This window comes from Schistocerca serialis, chromosome 3 (genome assembly GCF_023864345.2).
Source record: "Schistocerca serialis cubense isolate TAMUIC-IGC-003099 chromosome 3, iqSchSeri2.2, whole genome shotgun sequence".
In the NCBI taxonomy this organism is placed as follows: domain Eukaryota; kingdom Metazoa; phylum Arthropoda; class Insecta; order Orthoptera; family Acrididae; genus Schistocerca; species Schistocerca serialis.
The window spans coordinates 109,615,467-109,640,894 of NC_064640.1; the positions used below are offsets into that span (position 1 = coordinate 109,615,467).

At 44.9% G+C, this 25,428-nt stretch overlaps 1 protein-coding gene and 1 pseudogene across 2 annotated transcripts in view; both read right to left on the bottom strand.

The window, feature by feature from the left end:
• LOC126471539 (UNC93-like protein) overlaps positions 1-1,501 on the bottom strand; it is a 417,881-nt gene extending 416,380 nt beyond the window's left edge. For both annotated transcript variants that reach the window (XM_050099766.1, XM_050099764.1), the window contains exon 1: positions 1,354-1,501. The gene's annotated coding sequence lies outside the window, so the exon portion shown is untranslated. The remainder of the gene's footprint in view (positions 1-1,353) is intronic.
• Positions 1,502-24,895: 23,394 nt separating this feature from the next.
• On the bottom strand, positions 24,896-25,013 carry LOC126471966 (5S ribosomal RNA; annotated as a pseudogene).
• Between the last annotated feature and the right edge of the window lie 415 nt (positions 25,014-25,428).

The following is a 25,428-nucleotide window of genomic DNA, read 5'->3' on the forward strand; positions in this document are numbered from 1 at the left end:
CAGTTTGTCAGGTCACTCTGAACGTGTCCGAAATGAATACGGCTGAAATGTCAGTTGAATTTCTGCGGCATCACGCCGGAAATCTAATGCATCAATCAATAAGCAGCGAAAATATGAAGATACACACCATTACAGTTTGATCCGTAACATGTTTTTTCACTTATTCTTTCAGCAGCTTTTATTATAAAGACTGTTGCATTTGCTTGATTATTGTAACGATATTTACTATTTGTCCCTCTTTTCTCGTGATTGGAGGGTTCCGTTAAGGAATTATGACAGTGCTGTCGTATTTTAGTATCAATAACGTTTATTGCGATTTTTCTAATTTGTGCAGCAAAGTAGCTCTCGACGGCCGAAGTAAACAGGATGAAAGATGGAGTCTGGCAGTAGTAGGAAAAGCTTTCCTCGAAAAATACAAATATGTTAACAATACATACAACTCCAACTGTTAGAAGACAGTCTGATAATTTTTGTCCGACTTGTAACATTGTACGGAAGTGGCCGGCAAACTGTGCAGTCAAGAACGGAGTAGCAGGTTTTAAAATGTGGTATTACTGAAGAATACCGAAAATTAGATGAGTCTCTCGGGTAACTTAAGAGGAGGTACTGAACCGAAATGGGGAGAAAAATTTATTACACAACATGACTAGAAAACGGGATCGGTTAATAGAATACATCCTGAGGAATCAAGGAGCAGTTAATTTGGCGATGGGGAGAAGAGTGGTATGTTAAGATTTTAGGAGGCCACAGCTTGTTTGCAGTACGCGGGTTCAACTGGATGTAGTCTGCCGTAGTTATACATATACGAAGAGATTTGCATAGGCTAAACTAACGTGAAGAATTCCACCTGACAAGTAGACAACAACAACAGCAACAAGACTTGAAAATCAAATGGATGCAGATGTCAGCGAATACGTAGTGTCTGAAACTTTCATACGATAACAGTGTTCTGAAACATTCTGAAAATTACAAACTGTGATTCGCAATTACTGTCGACAGAAGTTTTACAGAGTGGCTTACATTAAAATACGTTTTAAAATTGCAGTAATTATCGTTTTTCAGGTGGTGTATTACTCATTCTCAAGATCAGTGTGTAAGCGTGTGTGCTGAATGTTTGAAATTCCCGTACTGTATAGGAATATTTAATCGAATCTCTAGATGTTTCCGATTTTTTCGGAAGGCGTAATCCTCATACAGTACACACACTGAAGTTCAGATCGAGAAAAAGATTGTCATACTAATACCAGAAAAACGTCCTCGTCTAATGAGCAAGCAACTCTGGCGCGCATCACTAGACAGACATATGGTATAATGTAATGTGTATCAGTTATGAAAAGTCATAGAAACACTCACCAACTGTGAGTATTCGTTTGTTGTTCCAATACTCGGTCAAGATGCGCGACAGTTGTTAGTTGTGCTCGGGACACAGGGGGGGCGTACCATCTGTCGGAGGAGACGATGTTCAGGTAGGCGCGGGAGACGTGCTCACCAGCAGCAGGAACTGAGCCCAACTGTGACTGGCGCGGCGCAGGCGGGAGCCCACTGACCTTCGCGGGCCTCGTCCTCCTTCTGCACACGAGTAAACGCCACCTGCCGCACGTTTCACGAAGGACGCGCCGGCGCTCATCGCTGTCACCAGCATCTGTCTACCTTACAAGAGGAAAAGGCTATATACCTTGACAGAAGCCAATTCTCATTCGTCGCTTCAGTCTGCATACACAGGGTGGTCCATTGATCGTGACCGGGCCAAATATCTCACGAAATAAGCGACAAACGAAAAAACTACAAAGTGCGAAACTTGTCTGCCTTGAAAGGGGAAACCAGACGACGCTATGGTTGGCCCGCTAGATGGCGCTGCCATAGGTCACACGGATATCAACTGCGTTTTTTTAAAATAGGAACCCCCATTTTTATTACATATTCGTGTAGTACGTAAAGAAATATCAATGTTTTAGTTGGACCACCTTCTTCGCTTTCTGATAGACGGCGCTGTAGTAGTCACAAACGTGTAAGTAAGTGGTTTCACGCAACATTCCGCCAGTGCGGACGGTATTTGCTTCGTGATACATTACCCGTCTTAAAATGGACCGTTTACCAATTGCGGAAAAGGTCAATATCGTGTTGATGTATGGCTATTGTGATCAAAATGCCCAACTGGCGTGTGCTATGTATGCTGCTCGGTATCCTGGACATCATCCAAGTGTCCGGACCGTTCGCCGAATAGTTACGTTGTTTAAGGAAAAAGGAAGTATTCAGCCACATGTGAAACGTCAACCACGACCTGCAACAAATGATGATACCCAAGTAGGTGATTTAGCTGCTTTCGCGGCTAATCCGCTCATCAGTAGCAGACAAATTGCGCGAGAATCGGGAATCTCAAAAACGTCGGTGTTGAGAATGCTACATCAACATCGATTGCATCCGTACCATATTTCTATGCACCAGGAATTGCATGGCGACGACTTTGAACGTCGTGTACAAAAATGGTTCAAATGGCTCTGAGTACTATGGGACTTAACTTCTGAGGTCATCAGTCCCCAAGATCTTAGAACTACTTAAACCTAACTAACCTAAGAACGTCACACACATCCGTGCCCGAGGCAGGATTCGAACCTGCGACCGTAGCCGTCGCGCGGTTCCAGACTGTAGCGCCTAGAACCGCTCGGCCACTCCGGCCGGCGGAGACGTCGTGTGCAGTTCTGCCACTGGGCACAAGGAAATTATGGGACGATGACAGATTTTTTGCACGCGTTCTGTTTAGCGACGAAGCGTCATTTACCAACAACTGTAACGTAAACCGGCATAATATGCACTATTGGGCAACGGAAAATCCGCAATGGCTGCGACAAGTGGAACATCAGCGACCTTGGCGGGTTAATGTTTGGTGCGGCATTATGGGAAGAAGGATAATTGGCCCCCTTTTTATCGATAGCAATCTAAATGGTGCAATGTATGCTGATTTCCTACTTAATGTTCTACCGATGTTAGTACAAGATGTTTCACTGTATGACAGAATGGCTATGTACCTCCAACATGATGGATGTCCGGCACATAGCTCGCATGCGGTTGAAGCGGTACTGAATAGCATGTTTCATGACAGGTGGATTTGTCGTCGAAGCACCATAGCACGGTCCGCACTTTCACCGGATCTGACGTCCCCAGATTTCTTCCCGTGAGAAAAGTTTAAGGATATTCGCTATCGTGATCCACCGACAACGCCTGACAACATGCGTCAGCGCATTGTCAGTGCATGTGCGAACATTACGGAAGGCGAACTACTCGCTGTTGAGAGGAATGTCGTTACACGTATTGCCAAATGCATTGAGGTTGACGGACATCATTTTGCGCATTTATTGTATTAATGTGGTATTTACAGGTAATCACGCTGTAACAGCATGCGTTCTCAGAAATGACAAGTTCACAAAGGTACATGTATCACATTGGAACAACCGAAATAAAATATTCAAACGTACGTACGTTCTGTATTGTAATTTAAAAAGCTACTTGTTACGAACTGTTCGTCTAAAATTGTGAGCCATATGTTTGTAACTATCACAGCACCATCTATCACAAAACGAAAAAAGTGGTCCAACTAAAACATTGATATTTCTTTAGGTACTACACGAATATATAATTAAAAATGGGGGCTCCTATTTTAAAAAACGCAGTTGATATCCGTTTGACCTATGGCAGCGCCATCTAGCGGGCCAACCATAGCGCAATCTGGTTTCCCCCTTCAAGCTAGACGAGTTTCGTTCTTTGTAGTTTTTTGTTTGACGTTTATTTCGTGAGATATTTGGCCCGGTCACGATCAATGGACCACCCTGTATACATTACAGATGTTTGATACTTGAAAAGATCCCTGGAACCGTATACAGGGGGGTCCAGAAAAATGGCTCAAATGGTTCAAATGGCTCTGAGCACTGTGGGACTTAACATCTGTGGTCATCAGTCCCCTAGAACTTAGAACTACTTAAACCTAACTAACCTAAGGACATCACACACATCCATGCCCGAGGCAGGATTCGAACCTGCGACCGTAGCAGTCACGCGGTTCCGGACTGAGCGCCTAGAACCGCTAGACCACCGCGGCCGGCCCAGAAAAATGTAGACACTCTTTAGTAGTTAATATCTTTGGAACAAAATGACATATCGTTGCAGTTATGCGTGGTAGCGTGGCCCATTAGTTCTTCAACAGGTCTTGGCGATCGTTTTCCAGCAGACGACAGTGCAGCAATTAATGACGTCCGATATTCGCTTGAGCAACGCAAGGCCCTATTGAAGTGCTACTGGAAGTATGGAAATATGATGAAGGTACAACGGCAATGGCATAGTGTGTACGGAACTCAACCACCAACACATTCAACAATTTATCATGTTCGGACGAATTTGAAGCCGACGGTACTGTTCAGGATGTGCATAAAGTAAGATTTGGCCGATCAAAAACATCAGCAACTCAAGCTTCAAGTGCTGCTGTATTGCGACATTTTACGAGGTAACCTCAAAAATCTTTGAAGCAAGGTGCACGTGAAAGCGGGGTAAGCTAATCGAGCGTACGACGAGTTGTGAAGGCTACAAAGTGGAAAGTGTACATTCCAAGATCCCTGCGCGCTATGAACCGAGGACGACTCGGTTCGAAGGATGTAGCTCTGTGAGTGGTTTGAAGGCATGCTTCGCGAGGATGAACGGTTTTCTGGGATGGTTATCTGCTGTAATGAGGCGTAATTCAAACTGAACGGTACTGCAAGCCGTCACAACTGCGTGTGCTGGGCTCCTGAAAATCCTCACGCTCACGTGGACAAACATGTTAACCAACCGGGCGTTAATGAGTGGTGTAGTCAGCCATCGCGTCGTTTGATTGGACCGTTCGTTTTTGAAGCTACCGTAAATGGTGAGGTGTATCTTAATATGCTGCAGACACCGGCTTTACTTGCCATCCGAGAGGTGTTTGGAAATAAAAGATTTTACCTACAAAAAGATGACACTCCGCCTCACTACAACAGAGATGTCAGAGCCTACGTCCGCCTGCTTAGCTGGGTGGTAACGTGCTCGCCTCCCATGTAAGCGAGCCCAGGTTTGATTCCCGGCCGGGTTGGAGATTTTCTCCGCTTGGGAACTGCTTGCTTCCCCCTACTTATACCTCCCGAGGAGATCACGAATGTAAAATTAGAGAGATTAGAGCGCGCACGGAGGCTTTCAGACAGTCGTTCTTCCCGCGAACCATACGTGACTGGAACAGGAAAGGGAGGTAATGACAGTGGCACGTAAAATGCCCTCCGCCACACACCTTTGGGTGGCTTGCGGAGTATAAATGTAGATGTAGATGTAGATGTAGATGTGTTGTGTTGTCCTCATCACCATTTCATCCTCATCACCGGCGCGTAAGTCAACCAAAGTGGCGTCGTCTGCAATAAGACTTGCACTTGGCGGCCGAACTTCCCCTGATGAGGCGTCCCGTCCAAAGATGCCATAGCAAATGCCGGGATGGTTCCTTTCAAAGGGCACGGCCGACTTCCTTCCCCGTCCTTCACTAATCCGATGAGACCGATGACCTCGCTGTCTGGTTCAAATAGCTCTGAGCGCTATGGGACTCAACATCTTAGGTCATAAGTCCCCTAGAACGTAGAACTACTTAAACCTAACTAACCTAAGGACATCACACACACCCATGCCCGAGGCAGGATTCGAACCTGCGACCGTAGCAGTCCCACGGTTCCGGACTGCAGCGCCAGAACCGCACGGCCACCGCGGCCGGCTCGCTGTCTGGTCTCCTTCCCCAAAAAACAACCAACAACAACAACCAACAAAGATGCCATAAGCTCATTTCATTTTTGTCAGAGCCTACTTTGATAAAATCTATCTGGATAATGGATAGATCGAAGAGGAGCTGTCGAGCACCAACCACGGTCTCTAGACCTTACACCTCTTGGCTTCTACCAATGGGAGGCCTTTAAAAATGTAGTTTATCAACAGAAGCCAGCTACACTGAAGAGCTAGGAGAAACCATCGAGGCATCTTGTGCAGCTATCACACTGGCAACACTGCCAAAAAAAAATGGTTCAAATGGCTCTGAGCACTATGGGACTTAACATCTTAGGTCGTCAGTCCCTTAGAACTTAGAACTACTTAAACCTAACTAACCTAAGGGCATCACACACATCCATGCCCGAGGCAGGATTCGAATCTGTGACCGTAGCAGTCCCGCGGTTCTAGACTGCAGCGCCTAGAACCGCACGGCCACCAACACTGACAGTCGTATTTCTGTCAACAGTTCAGCGGCATCGATGTTGTTTGGCTGCTAAGGGGGGTTCGCTTTGAAACACACAAAATAACATCTCGCCCATGTAAGAATTGTAACGGTATGTCATTTTATTCCATTAATATTGACTATCTTGTGCAGCTATCACACTGGCAACACTGACAAAAAAATGGTTCAAATGGCTCTGAGCACTATGGGACTTAACATCTTAGGTCATCAGTCCCCTAGAACTTAGAGCTACTTAAACCTAACTAACCTAAGGGCATCAGACACATCCATGCCCGAGGCAGGATTCGAACCTGCGACCGTAGCAGTCCCGCGGTTCCAGACTGCAGCGCCTAGAACCGCACGGCCACCAACACTGACAGTCGTATTTCTGTCAACAGTTCAGCGGCATCGATGTTGTTTGGCTGCTAAGGGGGGTTCGCTTTGAAACACACAAAATAACATCTCGCCCACGTAAGAATTGTAACGGTATGTCATTTTATTCCATTAATATTGACTATCAAAGAGTACCTAGATTTTTCTTGACCCATCTGTGCTTTCATTTGATTAAACCAGGCGGGATCCCCCGTTTCGTCCGATGCTGAGGTACTATTCTAATACAGTTCCAGAACCTCTGGAGTGCTGTTCCAGTTTATGGGGAATCCCAGGTGGGCTGAGGCGTGCTAGGGCAGTCCGTGCAGTTGTGCAAAACCATTGTGCCAGCGTGGCGTAGTGGTTAGCTCATCTGTATAATTAGCAGGACACCTGGGTTCGGATCCCAGCCTTGGTACAAATTTCCATTCGTCGCCTTAGTCTGCATGTATGCATCATGGAAAGAAAAGCGTCAGCAAACTTGTTCTCTGTTCCAAATGGTCTCTGTGACGATTCCGGGAATGTGCGATGAAAGGCAGAGCACAGATCGGTACTTGTGTTTTGCTATCAATTTCTCTTTGTAGTTGTTCCAGACTGACACCTCTAGTTTCAATGCGATTTGCAGTTCGTGCATGCAGATACAGTATTGTGTCGGTAACTGCAGGTGGCGTTTACACTCTGTAGACAAGTTACTTAACACTTTGCCGTCCGCACACCTCGTACAAATTTATTCGCTTGGCGCCGGCAGCGCTAATTTGTATTACTTGGCTTGTCGCCGGCCGCTTGTCACCTTTCCGTTGATGACAAGCTTCAATCACATTGACTTTTCTACGCTTTAATTTCTTCTGAAATCCTCTACTTTGCGGTATCGTTCCACAAACTCGAATTTTCTTTTAAAGTAACGTTTCTGCAAGTTCTACACTGTTATAATAATTATCCATGTAGAGGTGATGTCACTTTTCGTAAGAAGGTGTCAATAGTTCCATCACTGCTTTTGCCAAAGGCTGTCCAGCGCCGGAATATATCTTGAATGAGGAAATGCATCCCGTACTCCAATCACACACCGTTGGAATGAGTTTGCCATGTTTCGTAATTTTCGACGGATTCTAAACTTTAAAATTTAACCGTCCGCGCCATAGTATTATTCCTTCATCAATCGAGATGTTTTGACTTGGATTAAACGTTTCTTAAGCTTTTTGGAAAAATAATCAATCACGAAATCCACTTTGAAAAGCCGGTTGGCATTATCCGGTTTATTGTTGTTTTCGGAAAAATGTAAAAATGATAATATTTGTCTGAATCGGTTGTGGGACATCGTTTTGCGAAATATCGGTGTGTCTATCAATGGATTCGTTGACCAATAATCATCGAACCTTGCTTTTTCTTACAGTTCCCATAAGGATAGCAAGCCCAAACCATTTTCTAAGTTCGGGTGCCATAATATCAACAAATTTCGCATCTTTTTTCTCCAGTTTCCTTCTATTGCAATTTTGACTGTAGTACTTGTTCGTCTCGTTGCTAATATATTCAAATAGATCATTCCCAATATATAATTCTACGATATCCCCGACGCTCTGTGTATCTTTGGGAAATATGTTTGGACCCGGATATCCTTCAAATTTATTATTGGTCGTCGGTAAATCAAAGTCTGACCACTGTGCACTGTCTTCTTCTTCTGATTCATCCGAACCAGTTGGCAACCGCAGCGTTCGCCGAATTCTTCTCGGACGTATTTCAATATCTTCCGACGATTCTGCTTCACTTTCATTTCTTTGATATCCAGTGTCTTCTTCCCAATCGTCCAAGTCGTCCGGGACGTCAGACAAGACGTCCACGTTTTCACCGTAAACAATCGTATTGTCTCTTTCGTCTGCCAGGATGAAAGAGCACAAGTACTTATAGAAACAAATAACTTGTTGACGTGTGTAACTTATTGTTACCTAAACAATACATCAAACAGAATGCAAAAGATACTAAAGTGCTGTCGCCTGCCACTGCGCGGTACTATGCTCACGACACCACTGTGGTGTCGCCGACCATTGAGGGACACTATGCACACGACACCACTGTTGTGTCGCCGGCCGTTGACCACTATCTTGCGCACGACACCACTGTGTTGTCGCCGGACGGCAGAGTGTTAATTCAGACAAACAGTGAACAAATCGAATAAAAGTGGAAAATTAAGACGGTGAGACAGCAAGAGTTGTTCAAAGTTTGAAAGAGAGCATTAGGCAACGATTGGCTGGCATAGGCGAAATATAAATAATGAGAGATGAATGTGCAGCTTTGAGAGATGAAATAGTGAAGGCAGCAGAGGAACAACTAGGCAAAAAGACAATGCTCAACAGAAATCCTTGAGTAAGACTCGAGATATGTTCAATTCACAACAGGAGGAAATATAAAAATGTAGAAAATCGAGCACGTAAAATTGAACACAAATGAATAAAAACCATTTGTTAAAGCATGACGTCCACTTTCTTGACCGTCTTCCGTTATAACTAGCGGTTTCTGAATACATCACCACCACCTCGTATGCTATTGGTTCTGAAATGTTACTACTTATCTTTTCATTACGATCTTGTAGAAGTGACGTAATTTTTCAGAAAAAAATGTATTCTCTTTTTAAGTCTAGAGTCAACGTTTTATATAACATGCTGTATAACATTAACTGAATTTTCTGTCGATACCTGACGGAACATGACAATAATTTTAAAAAGCAAAACACTTCCTAATGTTCTTTGCAGAATATGATGGAGTGTTTTCCTCTTTAATAATAACATACGATGATAACTCTTACCACTAATTTCATAAAGAAGCAATACTCATGTATTTGCTTCTATTTGTTCTTCATAACAAAAATCTATGGTTGGCTACTCCCTAATGTCGATCGATTACAGCCGTGATTTCAAACTGGCCACACCATCTCTTGCAGAATGATATCTGTTCCTGTTTAGCAGTTCAGATATGGACTGCCACATTGATATGATATGCTATGACGTATGATTAGCATTTGATCTTTTGTAAATACTAATTTATACCACCTATGTATAAGTGATTGAAATTTATGCCTTTTTAGGTGTTTCATTGATTGTTTGGATGTACGAAGGAGTGGTGAAAAGTAATGCCTCCGAACTTTTTATTCTGTTCTCAATATCGGTTGAGGTATTCGTGTCACTCATATTACTTAGTCGACTTCTCCGCTTCGCTGATGCGAACGGCAACACTGTGCCGCTGTGCGGCTCCGAATTGTAGCGTGTAACATGGCGGTGTGTAGCGTAGCTATGTCGGTGCTTGAGAAACAACGTGCTTTAATCGAGTTTCAAACAGAGGAAAAAGTCCTCTCCTTCAGCATGACAACGCCGGACCACATACGAGCGCTGTGTCCTCTGCAACAATCCGATCATCCTCCCATTTGGCCGCGTCTGATTTTCATCTGTTTCCAAAACTTAAACAACACCTTCGAGGACTTCACTTTGATGTTGATGAAGCGGTACAAGTAGAGCTGAGATTGTGACTTAGTCAACAATGTCGAACGTTCTAAAGTGACGGTATGAACAAACTGGTGTGTTTTCGGGAGAAGTGTGTTCGTCGCCAGAGAGACTATGTTGAGAAATAAACATGTAAACGTGAAGAATAGAGATGTAGAACGTCCAAGAAGTTTGTTTTGTTTAAAAGTTTTAAGAGTTTTCACCCTAAAAATTCGGAGGCATTACGTTTGTGCAGGCCCTCGTATAGAGATACCATGATGATAGAGTAACCCAAAACATACAATAAAAGAGAACTAAACAGTTGCGCGTCACACATTTTTAGAAATACGCAACAGCTCTTGGCACTCGCCTTCGAAAAACGTATAAAAATGAGATTAGCAGGAAGTACAAAGTGCACATTTATGAGAGTGAGGTGATGTAGCAAAACAAAAAAACCATCAATGCAGTGTAAAAAAAAGTTGGTGAAAAAGCGGCGAAAACTTGTCAAAAGTTATTGTGAAACCACTTTTTCGGCCTTAACCTCCGCTAACAACAAAAGGAAAAAGCAGTGGTTTGCTGAATATGCAAACATAAAGCAAAAACACTGTGATTAAATTGTACGCCAATTTTATAAGGAAATACTGTTTTGAATATATAAATACCAAAACGTAGCCGGCCGCGGTGGCCGTGCGGTTCTAGGCACTTCAGTCCGGAACCGCGTGACTGCTACGGTCGCAGCTTCGAATCCTGTCTTGGGCATGGATGTGTGTGATGTCCTTAGGTTAGTTAGGTTTAAGTAGTTCTAAGTTCTAGGGGACTGATGACCTCAGATGTTGAGTCCCATAGTGCTCAGAGCCATTTGAACCATTTTTGAACCAAAATGTATACACATATTATGTATTCTTTCAAGAAAGATGAAAATCAGTATTTAGGTGCACAAGAAATCTTATTAGATTCACTTTAGCGATTTCAACATTTTAAACTGTCGCCTTCACAAGTTTGAAATAGGTGCAAATCATTTGTATGTTGGTTGATACTCGTCGCATATGTTATGTGAGATTTGCGATTTGACAGTCTTTGCTTGTTATGCGTCGTATATGTAATGGTCTTCTGGATTTGACTCTGTTTCTTGATTCGATAACAAAGAACACTATCGTCTGATCCCTATTTGACGTCGACTTACCTGTGAGTTGAGCCCGTTTCAAACTTCGGAAAATGACAGTTTAAACTGTTGAAACCGGTAAAGTGAATCCAATAAAATATTTGAGCAGATGACGACGGATTTTTATCTTTGTTGAAAGAATGCGCACTGCAGCTGCTGAACTGCAACTATGAACAAAACCATGTTACGTATGACCACAGAAGATGCTTTAAAAAAAAGTGAAACACGTCTGCTGAAAAATAATCTTTAATTATTTGCAATAAGCTTAAGACAAAACCAATAATCTACATATACATAGATACTCCGCAAGCCACCATATGGTGCGTGGCGGAGGGTACCCTGCACCTGTACTTGTCATTTCCTTTCCTGATCCACTTTTTAGTCATCAGTCTTCTGACTCGTTTGATGCGGCCCGCCACGAATTTCTCTCCTGTTTCAACCTCTTCATCTCTTAGAGTAGCATTTGTAGCCTACGTCCTCAATTATTTGCTGGATGTATTTCAATCTTTGTCTTCCTCTACAGTTTTTGCCCTCTACAGCTCCCTCTAGTACCATGGAAGTCATTCCCTGATATCTTAAAAGATGTCCTATCGTCCTGTCCCTTCTCCTTATCTGTCTTTTCCACATATTCCCTTCCTCTCCGATTCTACGCATATGCAGAATCTCCTCATTCCTTACCTTATCAGTCCACCTAATTTTCAACATTCGTTTGCAGCAAAAAATGGTTCAAATGGCTCTGAGCACTATGTGACTTAACTTCTGAGGTCATCAGTCGCCTAGAACTTAGAACTAATTAAACCTAACTAACCTAAGGACATCACACACATCCATGCCCGAGGCATGATTCGAACCTGCGACCGTAGCGGTCGCTCGGTTCCAGACTGTAGCGCCTAGAACCGCACGGCCACTCCGGCCCTCTTCGTTTGCAGCACCACGTCTCAAATGCTTCGATTCTCTTCTGTTCCGGTTTTCCCATAGTCCATGTTTCATTAACATACAATTCTGTGTTACAAACGTACACCTTCAGAAACTTCCGTATGCCTCTGTATGGGCCCAAATTTCTCGTATCTTACCTTCGTGGTCCTTACGCGCAATATATGTTGGCGGCAATCGGCAGTCAGTTCAACAGCGTTTCTCGAAAAAAAACGTCGTCTTCCCTCCAGGAATTCCCATTTAGGTTCCCGAAGCTTCTCCGTAATACTTATGTGTTGTTCAAACTACAGGTAACAAATCTAGCAATCCGCCTCCGCATTGCTTCGATGTTTTCCTTCAATCCGACCTGGTGCGGATCCCAAACACTCGAGCAGTACTTAAGAACAGGTCGTACCAGCGTCCTGTATGCTGTCTCCTTTACAGGTGAACCACTCTTTCCTAAATTTCTCCAAATAAACCGAATTCGACCATTCGCTTTTCCTACTACAATCCTCACACGCTCGTTCCATTTCATATCACTTTGCGATGTTGAGTCCAAATATTTAAACGACTTGACTGTGTCATGCAGGACAGTAGCAACACTGTATCCAAACATTACAGGTTTGTTCTTATTCATCCGCATTAACTTACATTTTTCCACATTTAGGGCTACCTGCCTTTCATGACAACAACTGTAAATTTTGTCTAAGTCGACTTGTATCTTCCTACAGTTACTCAACTTCGACACCTTACCGTACACCACAGCATCATCAGCAAACAACCGCAGATTGCTGCCCACCCTGCCCGTCAAATGAATTATTTATGTAGCGAACAACAGCGCTCCTATCACACCTCCCTGGGACACTCCTGACGATACCCTGTCCTCCAATGAACACTCACCATTGAGGAATTGAAGACAACATACTGAGTTCTGTTAATTAAGAACTTTGGTCCAGAAAGGTGTAAATTATTCAGAAACACACATTTTCATAACCCGCAAGCAGTCATAAAAAGTTTAGCTGCTAAAGAAGTTCCGTTTAAAAAGGAGTGTTAAGGATTTATTGCTGGTCAACACCTACAGGGCTATTACAAATGATTGAAGCGATTTCATAAATTCGCTGTAGCTCCATTCATTGACATACGGTCACGACACACTACAGATACGTAGAAAAACTCATAAAGTTTTGTTCGGCTGAAGCCGCACTTCAGGTTTCTGCTGCCAGAGCGCTCGAGAGCGCAGTGAGACAAAATGGCGACAGGAGCCGAGAAAGCGTATGTCGTGCTTGAAATGCACTCACACCAGTCAGTCATAACAGTGCAACGACACTTCAGGACGAAGTTCAACAAAGATCCACCAACTGCTAACTCCATTCGGCGATGTTATGCGCAGTTTAAAGCTTCTGGATGCCTCTGTAAGGGGAAATCAACGGGTCGGCCTGCAGTGAGCGAAGGAACGGTTGAACGCGCGCGGGCAAGTTTCACGCGTAGCCCGCGGAAGTCGTCGAATAAAGCAAGCAGGGAGCTAAACGTACCACAGCTGACAGTTTGGCAAATCTTACGGAAAAGGCTAAAGCAGAAGCCTTACCGTTTACAATTGCTACAAGCCCTGACACCCGATGACAAAGTCAAATGCTTTGAATTTTCGGCGCGGTTGCAACAGCTCATGGAAGAGGATGCGTTCAGTGCGAAACTTGTTTTCAGTGATGAAGCAACATTTTTTCTTAATGGTGAAGTGAACAGACACAATGTGCGAATCTGGGCGGTAGAGAATCCTCACGCATTCGTGCAGCAAATTCGTAATTCACCAAAAGTTAACGTGTTTTGTGCAATCTCACGGTTTAAAGTTTATGGCCCCTTTTTCTTCTGCGAAAAAAACGTTACAGGACATGTGCATCTGGACATGCTGGAAAATTGGCTCATGCTACAACTGAAGACCGACAGCGCCGACTTCATCTTTCAACAGGATGGTGCTCCACCGCACTTCCATCATGATGTTCGGCATTTCTTAAACAGGAGATTGGAAAACCGATGGATCGGTCGTGGTGGAGATCATGATCAGCAATTCATGTCATGGCCTCCACGCTTCCCGACTTAACCCCATGCGGTTTTTTTTCTGTGGGGTTATGTGAAAGATTCAGTGTTTAAACCTCCTCTACCAAGAAACGTGCCAGAACTGCGAGCTCGCATCAACGATGCTTTCGAACTCATTGATGGGGACATGCTGCGCCGAGTGTAGGAGGAACTTGATTATCAGCTTGATGTCTGCCGAATCACTAAAGGGGCACATATCGAACACTTGTGAATGCCCAAAAAAACTTTTTGAGTTTTTGTATGTGTGTGCAAAGCATTGTGAAAATATCTCAAATAATAAAGTTATTGTAGAGCTGTGAAATCGCTTCAATCATTTGTAATAACCTTGTACTTCATTAACCAATTTCTTAGTGAACCATTTGTTTATATGTTATTAATAATACCAAATAACGAGAATGCTACCTCAAATCTAACTTCTGCATACGTTCAGTGCAGTAAAGTGATGAATGTAAATACATGTTACAAGCTGATTTCCTGTTTGATGATGCATGGCTACAATAGCATTACAGTTATCATATGGACCTTAGTGTATTGTAAATTTACAATTTTAGTGACAAGTTTTTTAGTTCTTCTTAAATGAAAATATGTTTCAGATTCTCTTTTTATTTATTTTTAGTTAGTTATGTTTTCTACTTATTCCACATACATGTAGGCCCTTTAACTTAAGACCTGTGAAGTGATATTAGTATATCGCTTTCCTTGTAAATATTTATTTCATATTCTTGTTTATGATATGTTTTACATCCTTGAGTATATACTCACTATGTATCTATTTCAAAGAAGTATATGTTGTCGTAGAAGATGCTGAGTAGTACCGCGGTGTAGTGGTTATGATACTAAACTGTTGAATGGAGGGTCGTGATTTCAAAACTCACCTCGAGTATACCACTTTAATTTCTGTATTCGGTTCGAGTGCATTTAGAAGTATCCACAAATGCCAAGAATCATCGTACTGGAATGTTCCGTAGCTGTATATATACTGTATGTGTTTTGGCCGGAGGCAGTTCGCTCCGCGCTCTTGTATGTGCAAGTGCTGAATAAACTTTCGTTAAGCGAAGTTAGTGTTCGTCATTCATTTAATTATAACTTCTTCTACGTGACAATATTATCTAACCCACCGTAATCATTATCCACGCGAACAGACTCGGCAGTATGGATAGTTTGTGAGGCCGTGTGGTTAAAGGCGCTCCAGTCTGGAACCGCAAGACCGCTACGGTCGCAGGTTCGAATCCTGCCTCGGGCATGGCTGTTTGTGATGTCCTTAGGTTAGTTAGGTTTAACTAGTTCTAAGTTCTAGGGGACTAATGACCTCAGCAGTTGAGTCCCATAGTGCTCAGAGCCATTTGATAGTTTGTGAGGCACAGGACGCATTCCACATAACAGAGTTGTATATTATTTTCTCTTACGCAGTCTCATCATCATTTTAACTTCCGTATTTAATAGTTGTTATCAACGTGGCAGGAGGAAGATATACAACAAGTTCTGCATACATCCAGCTAAAGTAGCAATAGCAGTTACATATACACTCCTGGAAATGGAAAAAAGAACACATTGACACCGGTGTGTCAGTCCCACCATACTTGCTCCGGACACTGCGAGAGGGCTGTACAAGCAATGATCACACGCACGGCACAGCGGACACACCAGGAACCGCGGTGTTGGCCGTCGAATGGCGCTAGCTGCGCAGCATTTGTGCACCGCCGCCGTCAGTGTCAGCCAGTTTGCCGTGGCATACGGAGCTCCATCGCAGTCTTTAACACTGGTAGCATGCCGCGACAGCGTGGACGTGAACCGTATGTGCAGTTGACGGACTTTGAGCGAGGGCGTATAGTGGGCATGCGGGAGGCCGGGTGGACGTACCGCCGAATTGCTCAACACGTGGGGCGTGAGGTCTCCACAGTACATCGATGTTGTCGCCAGTGGTCGGCGGAAGGTGCACGTGCCCGTCGACCTGGGACCGGAGCGCAGCGACGCACGGATGCACGCCAAGACCGTAGGATCCTACGCAGTGCCGTAGGGGACCGCACCGCCACTTCCCAGCAAATTAGGGACACTGTTGCTCCTGGGGTATCGGCGAGGACCATTCGCAACCGTCTCCATGAAGCTGGCCTACGGTCCCGCACACCGTTAGGCCGTCTTCCGCTCACGCCCCAACATCGTGCAGCCCGCCTCCAGTGGTGTCGCGACAGGCGTGAATGGAGGGACGAATGGAGACGTGTCGTCTTCAGCGATGAGGGTCGCTTCTGCCTTGGTGCCAATGATGGTCGTATGCGTGTTTGGCGTCATGCAGGTGAGCGCCACAATCAGGACTGCATACGACCGAGGCACACAGGGCCAACACCCGGCATCATGGTGTGGGGAGCGATCTCCTACACCGGCCGTACACCACTGGTGATCGTCGAGGGGACACTGAATAGTGCAGGGTACATCCAAACCGCCATCGAACCCATCGTTCTACCATTCCTAGACCGGCAAGGGAACTTGCTGTTCCAACAGGACAATGCACGTCCGCATGTATCCCGTGCCACCCAACGTGCTCTAGAAGGTGTAAGTCAACTACCCTGGCCAGCAAGATCTCCGGATCTGTCCCCCATTGAGCATGTTTGGAACTGGATGAAGCGTCGTCTCACGCGGTCTGCACGTCCAGCACGAACGCTGGTCCATCTGAGGCGCCAGGTGGAAATGGCATGGCAAGCCGTTCCACAGGACTACATCCAGCATCTCTACGATCGTCTCCATGGGAGAATAGCAGCCTGCATTGCTGCGAAAGGTGGATATACACTGTACTAGTGCCGACATTGTGCATGCTCTGTTGCCTGTGTCTATGTGCCTGTGGTTCTGTCAGTGTGATCATGTGATGTATCTGACCCCAGGAATGTGTCAATAAAGTTTCCCCTTCCTGGGACAATGAATTCACGGTGTTCTTATTTCAATGTCCAGGAGTGTATTTTTGTTGAGAAAGTACTCGTTGACAGAACCTTTATTGTCATCAGTGGAGTCATCTTACTTGTTTTATGCGGCTCGACACGAATTCAGCTCCAGTACCAACCTGCTGCGTCCGATTTCCTCAATTATTTTTTTTTTTTGTATATAATGTAATCTCTGTCTTGCACTATAGTTCTTTAAGTACCACTGATGTGTCAACACATGTCCTATCATCCTGTCCCTTCTTCTTGTGAATGTTTTCCACTTGCTTCACACCTCGCCGATTCTGCAGAGAAGCTTCTCATTTCTTATCTTATCATTTCACATAATTTTCAAATGGCTCTGAGCACTATGGGACTCAACTTCTGAGGTCATTAGTCCCCTAGAACTTAGAACTACTTAAACCTAAGTAACCTAAGGACATCACACACATCCATGCCCGCGACCGTAGCGGTCTCGCGGTTCCAGACTGCAGCGCCTAGAACAGCACAGCCACTTCGGCCGGCCCTAATTTTCAATATCGGTCCAAACCACATCTTAAATACTTCGAGTCCCTTATTTTCCGGTTTTCCCACAGTCTTTTATATACTTCCATGTAATGCTAAGCTCTAAACGCACATCTTCTGAAATCTCTTCCTTAAATTAAGGCCGATAATTGATCCCTTGTGACACTGACCATTTTCCTGTGATCCTGTCACTTCCTTGTTACCGCCTGCTGGACCAATTATCACACTGGGCACCTCGAAGAACCAACTGGCAATAGTTCTCCTCAGCTGCCACCTTCTTTCTCTGTCAGATTGCATCCCCCCCCCCCCCCCCCCCCTTCCGGCCGTTGAATCAAAGCAACACGTTTTCAGGATCGAGGTTCGTCGAAGAGACGTGCATTGTCTCAAGCGACTTGCTTCACGGACCACTCACCTCACTTTTAACCGAATTCACGCAAAGGCTCGCTACACAAAATAAGTGCAGTAAGAACGAACGCTGGGAGCGCTACGTGCCCTCCGTGGGAACGCATGCCTTTGCATCCCAGGTGTGGAACCAGCTCTGTAGACTTGTGGCCTACAAAGATCAACAACTGCTCTTGTCTAGTTATGAACTTATTTCATTTTCTTTTATTTCAGTTGATGTGGTAAAGAAGAAATGGTACAGCACAAGGGACTTTTTCGTAGAGAATCCGACGAAGGGGTGGAGACGAGACTCCGCTATAGGAAATTTCATCATGGCCACACTTTCACGCTATTTAAAGGACACTATTGAACACAAAAGGCTCGGTGGCTTCCATGAAAGCAATATCACGAACTGCTGACTAAACTAGAAAACCATTTTATACCTGATATACCAAAAGAAGGAGAACTTGTGCCTGGTACGCCATATGCATCTCCAATGAGCAATCCGTCTACGTCATTTGAAGGTTCGGTCCAACAGCCCGTCGCCAACAGATTGTCCTCGGCCATCAATTTCGGCGCCGAGAACTATGGAAGCTCCACCTAATCGTCCGACACGAAATAGCAGCAGCAGACGCAGACCACAGCTAGATACATGTGATGACCTATTCCTTGCAATAAAGCAGGAAAATTTGAAATTGTTTGCCAGCCAAAAAATGGGCCAAATGGTTCTGAGCACTATAGGACTTAACATCTTAGGTCATCAGTCCCCTAGAACTTAGAACTACTTAAACCTAACTAACCTAAGGACATCACACAACACCCAGCCATCACGAGGCAGAGAAAATCCCTGACCCCGCCGGGAATCGAACCCGGGAACCCGGGCGTGAGAATTGTTTGCCAGCAGCGCTGCTTTGAAGGACGACAGCGGTAACATGTTTTTGATGAGCCAGCAACTATTTTAAACAATATACCTACCTACAAAAGCTTGCAGTTCGTCATAAACTGCATCAGGCTCTTCTTGATGAAGAACAGCGTGTTGTGTTTACCAGCGTTCTATGTTTACATCATTTTTCTTCTGTTATTAAGCAGTGAATGTTCTGTATACACATCTCCTGGGGGTACCGAGCGAGGTGGCGCAGTGGTTAGCACACTGGACTCGCATTCGGGAGGACGACGGTTCAATCCCGTCTCCGGCCATCCTGATTTAGGTTTTCCGTGATTTCCCTAAATCGTTTCAGGCAAATGCCTGGATGGTTCCTTTGAAAGGGCACGGCCGATTTCCTTCCCAATCCTTCCCTAACCCGAGCTTGCGCTCCGTCTCTAATGACCTCGTTGTCGACGGGACGTTAAACACTAACCACCACCCCTACCACATCTCCTGGGGGCATTGTTTCGTCAGAAGGAACAATTTACTCCAAGACAACGCGATAAAAATGCTGCAAACGTTCATTACACTGACGCAAATGAAACGGTCTCTATACCGACTTGGGTCCTCTACCTGTCGAATTTAGCAGGCAACAGTACAGATTCATAAACGAAATGCTTTATCTGTTGCGGTTGCAGGTACCACAAAGAGCTCTCCTTTGTTATATATTTTTCGTGAACTATTTTGTAATACACTTTCGGAATATTATTACAAGACTACTGTTGTACAGTATTTTTTTCATTTGTAACCGTTAAATGCGTATGCAAGTTAAATAAATGTTAAAGAGAAATCTTCCACAGTTTGTATAGTTTCCCTGAAATTACATGCTGAGTAGCTGTAAGGATATACTGAAATGTATCCATATTCATCCTGTGGTAGTTCAAAAGCTTTTCCTGTGTCCCTCCTCAGTTATTCACGTAACTGATTAAATTCTCCTAGACGGATTCGTTTGCTTGGTATAGGACTGACCCAGAATTCATTTTGCTTTAGCGTCGTTCTTTGTGTCGTTTAGGTACGCATTTTCTAGAAAGTACTAATCAGTGTCCGTTGTCCAGTCCAGCAGTTAAGTTGCCTCGCGACTGATTAACGGCCTGCCGTCTGTGGGATGTTACTCGGCTGCTGTGGACGAGCTTAACGGTTGGCCAAAATGAACGACGATACGACCCCACTGGACGACCTGGCTACCTCTTTTGTCGGCTGCCTTTTTCATCCCTCTTTTACTCTGTTTTAATTGCTTTTAGATTCGGTTTGCCTCTTTCTCTGCCGCAACCTATTTTCCGTTTTCAATGCAGCGCTCTGTTGAACAGTGGGTGCTATGCCCCTCTTAAAGGGGGACGTAGACGAAAATGTTGATCCTGCTCTGATCGATGACATAAAAGGCTTTTGCAGTAAACACACCTGCATTTGCACCAACTCCCTGCAACACGTCAATTCTGCCATAATTTACCAGATTCGAATATAAAAATGCACCTTAGACATCAATTTATAGTATATTTAGCCCACATAACGTCCCATACGAGCATCTAATCCAAGTTCAATTATTTAGGCTTTCATTGGCACTCTCAGTTTTCCCAGCAAGACACTTCCACAGTAAATCATGGTTTGCAAGAAATCTGACTGTAGGCTTAATTGTATTCGTAGCACGTTCTGGCAGTGATTGCTTATGTAGACAGGTCTACGTCAATACTCGGCAGTCCATTTTACGGCACATGAAGGAGTGTACCCCCTACCACTACCGGTTATTTCCTTTCCTGTTCAATTCGCAAACAGAACGTGGGAGAAATGACAGTCGATATGCCTCCGTACGAGCCCTAACTTCTCGTATCTTTTCTTCGTGATCCTTAGGCGCAATATACACTACTGACCACTAAAATTGCTACACCAAGAAGAAATGCAGATGATAAACGGGTATTCGTTGGACAAATATGTTATACTAGAACTGACATGTGATTACATTTTCATGCAGTTTGGGTGCATAGATCCTGAGAAATCAGTACCCAGAACAACCACCTCTGGCCGTAATAACGGCCTTCATACGCCTGGGTATTGAGTCAAACAGAGCTTGGATGGCGTGTACAGGTACAGCTGCCCAGGCAGCTTCAACACGATACCACAGCTCATCAGGAGTAGTGATTGGCGTATTGTGACGAGCCAGTTGCTCGTCCACCATTGACCAGACTTTTTCAATTGGTGAGTGATCTGGACAATGTGCTGGCCAGGGCAGCAGGCGAACATTTTCTGTATCCAGAAAGGCCCGTACAGCACCTACATGCGGTCGGGCATTATCCTGCTGAAATGTAGGGTTTCGCAGGGATCGAATGAAGGGCAGAGACACGGGTCGTAACACATCTGAAATGTAACGTCCACTGTTCAAAGTGCCGTCAATGCGAACAAGAGGTGACCGTGACGTATAACCAATGGCTCCCCATACCATCACGCCGGGTGATACACCAGTATGTCGATGACGAATACACGCTTCCAATGTGCGTTCATCGCGATGTCGCCAAACATGGATGCGACCATCATGACGCTGTAAACAGAACCTGGATTCTTCCGAGAAAATCACGTTTCGCTATTCGTGCACCCAGGTTCGTCGTTGAGCACACCATCGCAGGCTCTCCTGTCTGTGATGCAGCGTCGAAAGTAACCGCAGCCATAGTCTCCGAGCTGATAGTCCATGCTGCTACAAACGTCGTCGAACTGTTCGTGCAGATGGTTGTTGTCTTGGAAACGTCCCCATCTGTTGACTCAGGGATCGAAACGTGACTGCACGATCTGTTACAGCCATGCGGATAAGATGCCTGTCATCTCGACTGCTAGTGATACGAGGCCGTTGGGATCCAGCACGGCGTTCCGTATTACCCTCCTGAACCCACCGATTACATATTCTGCTAACAATCATTGGATCTCGACCAACGCGAGCAGCAATGTCGCGATACGATAAACCGCAATCGTGATAGTCGGAAACGTGATGGTACGCATTTCTCCTCCTTACACGAGGCACCAGGCAACGCCGGTCAACTGCTGTTTGTGTATGAGAAATCCGTTGGAAACTTTCCTCATGTCAGCACGTTGTAGGTGTCGCTACCGGCGCCAACCTTGTGTGAATGCTCTGAAAGCTAATGATTTGCATATCACAGCATCTTCTTCCTGTCGGTTAAATTTCACGTCTGTAGCACGTCACCTTCGTGGTGTATCAATTTTAATGGCGAGTAGTGTATGTTGAAAGCTACAGAATTCTTATGTGGCCACCTACAAACGCCAGTTCTCTTAATTTCCTCAGTAGTCTTTGTCGGAAATAACGTCGCCTTCCTTGCAGGGATTCCAATTTGAGTTCCCGAAGCATCTTGCGTGTTGTTCGTACCTACCAGTAACAAATCTAGCAGATAGTCGCTGAATTGCTTCGATGTCTTACTTTAATCCGACCTGGTACCGATCCCAAACACTCCAGCAGTTCTCAAGAATAGATCGCACTTGTGTCTTATAAGCGGTCTCCTTTCTAGATGAATCACACTTTCCTAGGATTCTTCCAACAAACGGAAGTCGACCACTCGATTACTACAGTCCTCGCGTGCTCGATACATTTCATGACGCTTTGCAATGTTACGCCCAGATATTTAAACGAGTGACTGTCAAACAGGACACTACTAATGCTGTATCCGAACAATACTGGTTTGTTTTTCATAACCCGCATCAATCTTCCTTTTTCTTCATTTAGAGCTAGCTGCCATTCATCACACCAACTAGAAATTTTATCTAAGTCATCTCATATCCTCCTCCAGTCACTCAACTTCGACACCTTACCGCACACCACAGCATCATCAGCAACCAACCGCAGATTGCTGTCCACCCCGTCCGCCAAATCATTTTTGCATACAGAGAACAACAACGGTCCTGTCTTACTTCTCTGTCTCTGATGAACACTCGCTGTCGAGAACAACGTGCTGGGTTCTGTAACTTAAGGAGTCTTCGAGCCACTCATTTATCTGTGAGATTATTGAGTATATTCATACCTTCTTTGGGGGGGGGGGGGTTGTTCTGAGGGAGGAGACCAGACAGCGAGGTCATCAGTCTCATCGGATTAGCGAAGGACGGGGAACGAAGTCGGCCGTGCCCTTTCAAAGGAACCGTCCCGGCATTGCCTGGAGCGATTTAGGGAAATCACGGAAAACCTAAATCAGGATGGCTGGACGCGGGATGCGAGTCCGGTGTGCTAACCACTACGCCACCTCCTTCGGTGTACCTTCTTTAACACCCTGCAATGGGGCACCGTGTCAAACGCTTTCTGAACAACTTAAATTGGAAGGAACACACAGAAAACGTTGTGGAGAAGGCAAACCAAAGACTGCGTTTTATTGGCAGGGCAGTTAGAAAATGTAACAGATCTACTAAGGAGACTGCCTACACTACGCTTGTCTGTCCGCTTTTAGAATACTGCTGCGCGGTGTGGGATCCTTACCAGATAGGACTGACGGAGTACGTCAAAAGTTCAAAGAAGGGAAGCACGTTTTGCATTATCGGGAAATATGGGAGAGAGTGTCACAGAAGTGATACAGGATTTGGGCTAGACATCATTAAAAGAAAGTCGTTCTTCGTTGCGACGGAATCTTCTCACGAAATTCCAATCACCAACTTTCTCCTCAGCATGCGGAAATATTTTGTAGGGAGAAACGATCACCACGATAAAATAAGGGATCATACGGAAAGATAAAGGTGTTCGTTCTTTCCGCGCGGTATACGAGATTGGAATAATAGAGAATAGTGAAGGTGGTTCGATGAACCCTCTGCCAGGCACTTAAATGTGATTTGCAGAGTATCCATGTAGATGTAGATCTAGAAATATGGAACCTGTCTGTTGCCCTTGATCGACAGTTCGCAGTATATCATGTGAGGAAAGGGCAAGCTGATTTTCACACGAGCGATGCTTTCTAAAACCATACTGATGTGTGGACATAAGCTTCTCAGTCTCAACAAAGTTTAGTACATTCGAACTAAAAATATGTTGAAGGATTCTGCAGCAAATCGATGTTAGGGATATTGGTCTGTAATTTTTCGCGTCCATTCTTTTGCCCTTCTTATACGCAGGAGTCTCCTGCTCTTTTTTCCACCCGCTTGGGACTTTGCGCTGGGCGAGAAATTTGCGATGATTGCAAGCTAAGTAAGGGGCCAATGCCGCAGAATACTCTTTGAAAACCTGAACTGGGAGTCCATCCGCACCTGGTGAATTATTTGTTTTCAATTTCTTCAGTTGTTTCACCACACCAGGGGTGCTTATTACTATGCCGTCCATACGGCAGTCTTTTCGATGGTCAAACGACGGTATGTTTGTACGATTCTCCAGCGTGAACTATTTCTTGAACGTGAAATTTAAAACTTCGGCTTTCGTTCTGCTGTCTTCGACTGCCACACCGGACTGGTTAACAAGTGGCTGGATGGAAGCCTCAGACCCACTCAGCGATTTTACATTGTTCTAGAATTTTCTCGGAGTCTCTGACAGATCTCTTGGTGAGGTGATAGTAGTTGTGTGCTTCGCGCATAGACCTTTTCGCTGACGCACGATTGTTTACTAATCTTTGCCTGTCGCCATTTGTGTGTTCTCTTTTGAATAGACAGTTCAACAGCCACTGCTTCCTCAACATTTTCCACATCTCGTTATTAATCAGTGGTGAGTCTTTTCCGTCCTTAATCTACTTAACCAACTAACTCCTCCCGAACAGGCCATGAAGGCCCAAAGGTACCGACCGGCCGCCGTGTCATCCTCACCCACAGGCGTCACTGTATGCGGATATTGAGGGGCATGTGGTCAGCACACCGCCCTCCCGGCCGTATGTCAGTTTCCGAGACCGGAGCCGCTACTTCTCAATCAAGTAGCTCCTCAATTTGCCTCACAAGAACTGAGTGCACCCCGCTTGCCCACAGCGCTCGTCAGACTGGATGGTCACCCATCCAAGTGCTAGCCCAGCCCGACAGCGCTTAACTTCGGTGATCTGACGGGAACCGGTGTTACCACTGCGGCAAGGCCGTTGGCCCTTAGTCTACTCACTAGACACTTAACCCTCCAGACGACGATTTGCAATCTGCTTAAACTTTGCCCATTATTCCTCTATTCCACCTTAATGGAGCTAAGTGATTTCTTTTCTCATATGCTAACAACTGCTTACCTGCCCTTTCTAGCAGAAATACTACCCTAGCCTTCTTAACTGATTTATTAACTTTCGTTACAATAGTTCCTATAACGACATCATGATCGCTAATCCCCATATCTATAATGACGTTATCCGTAAGATCCGGTCTATTTGTAGCTATAAGGTCGAAGATCTCTCCACTGAGTGTGGGCTGCCGAAATAGCTTCTCAAGACCGTTTTCAAAAGTACTTCGCAAGACTCTGTGTCTGTGCCCCCAGCAATGAATCCAGCCTATACTCGGTAGGTTAAAGTCGCCTC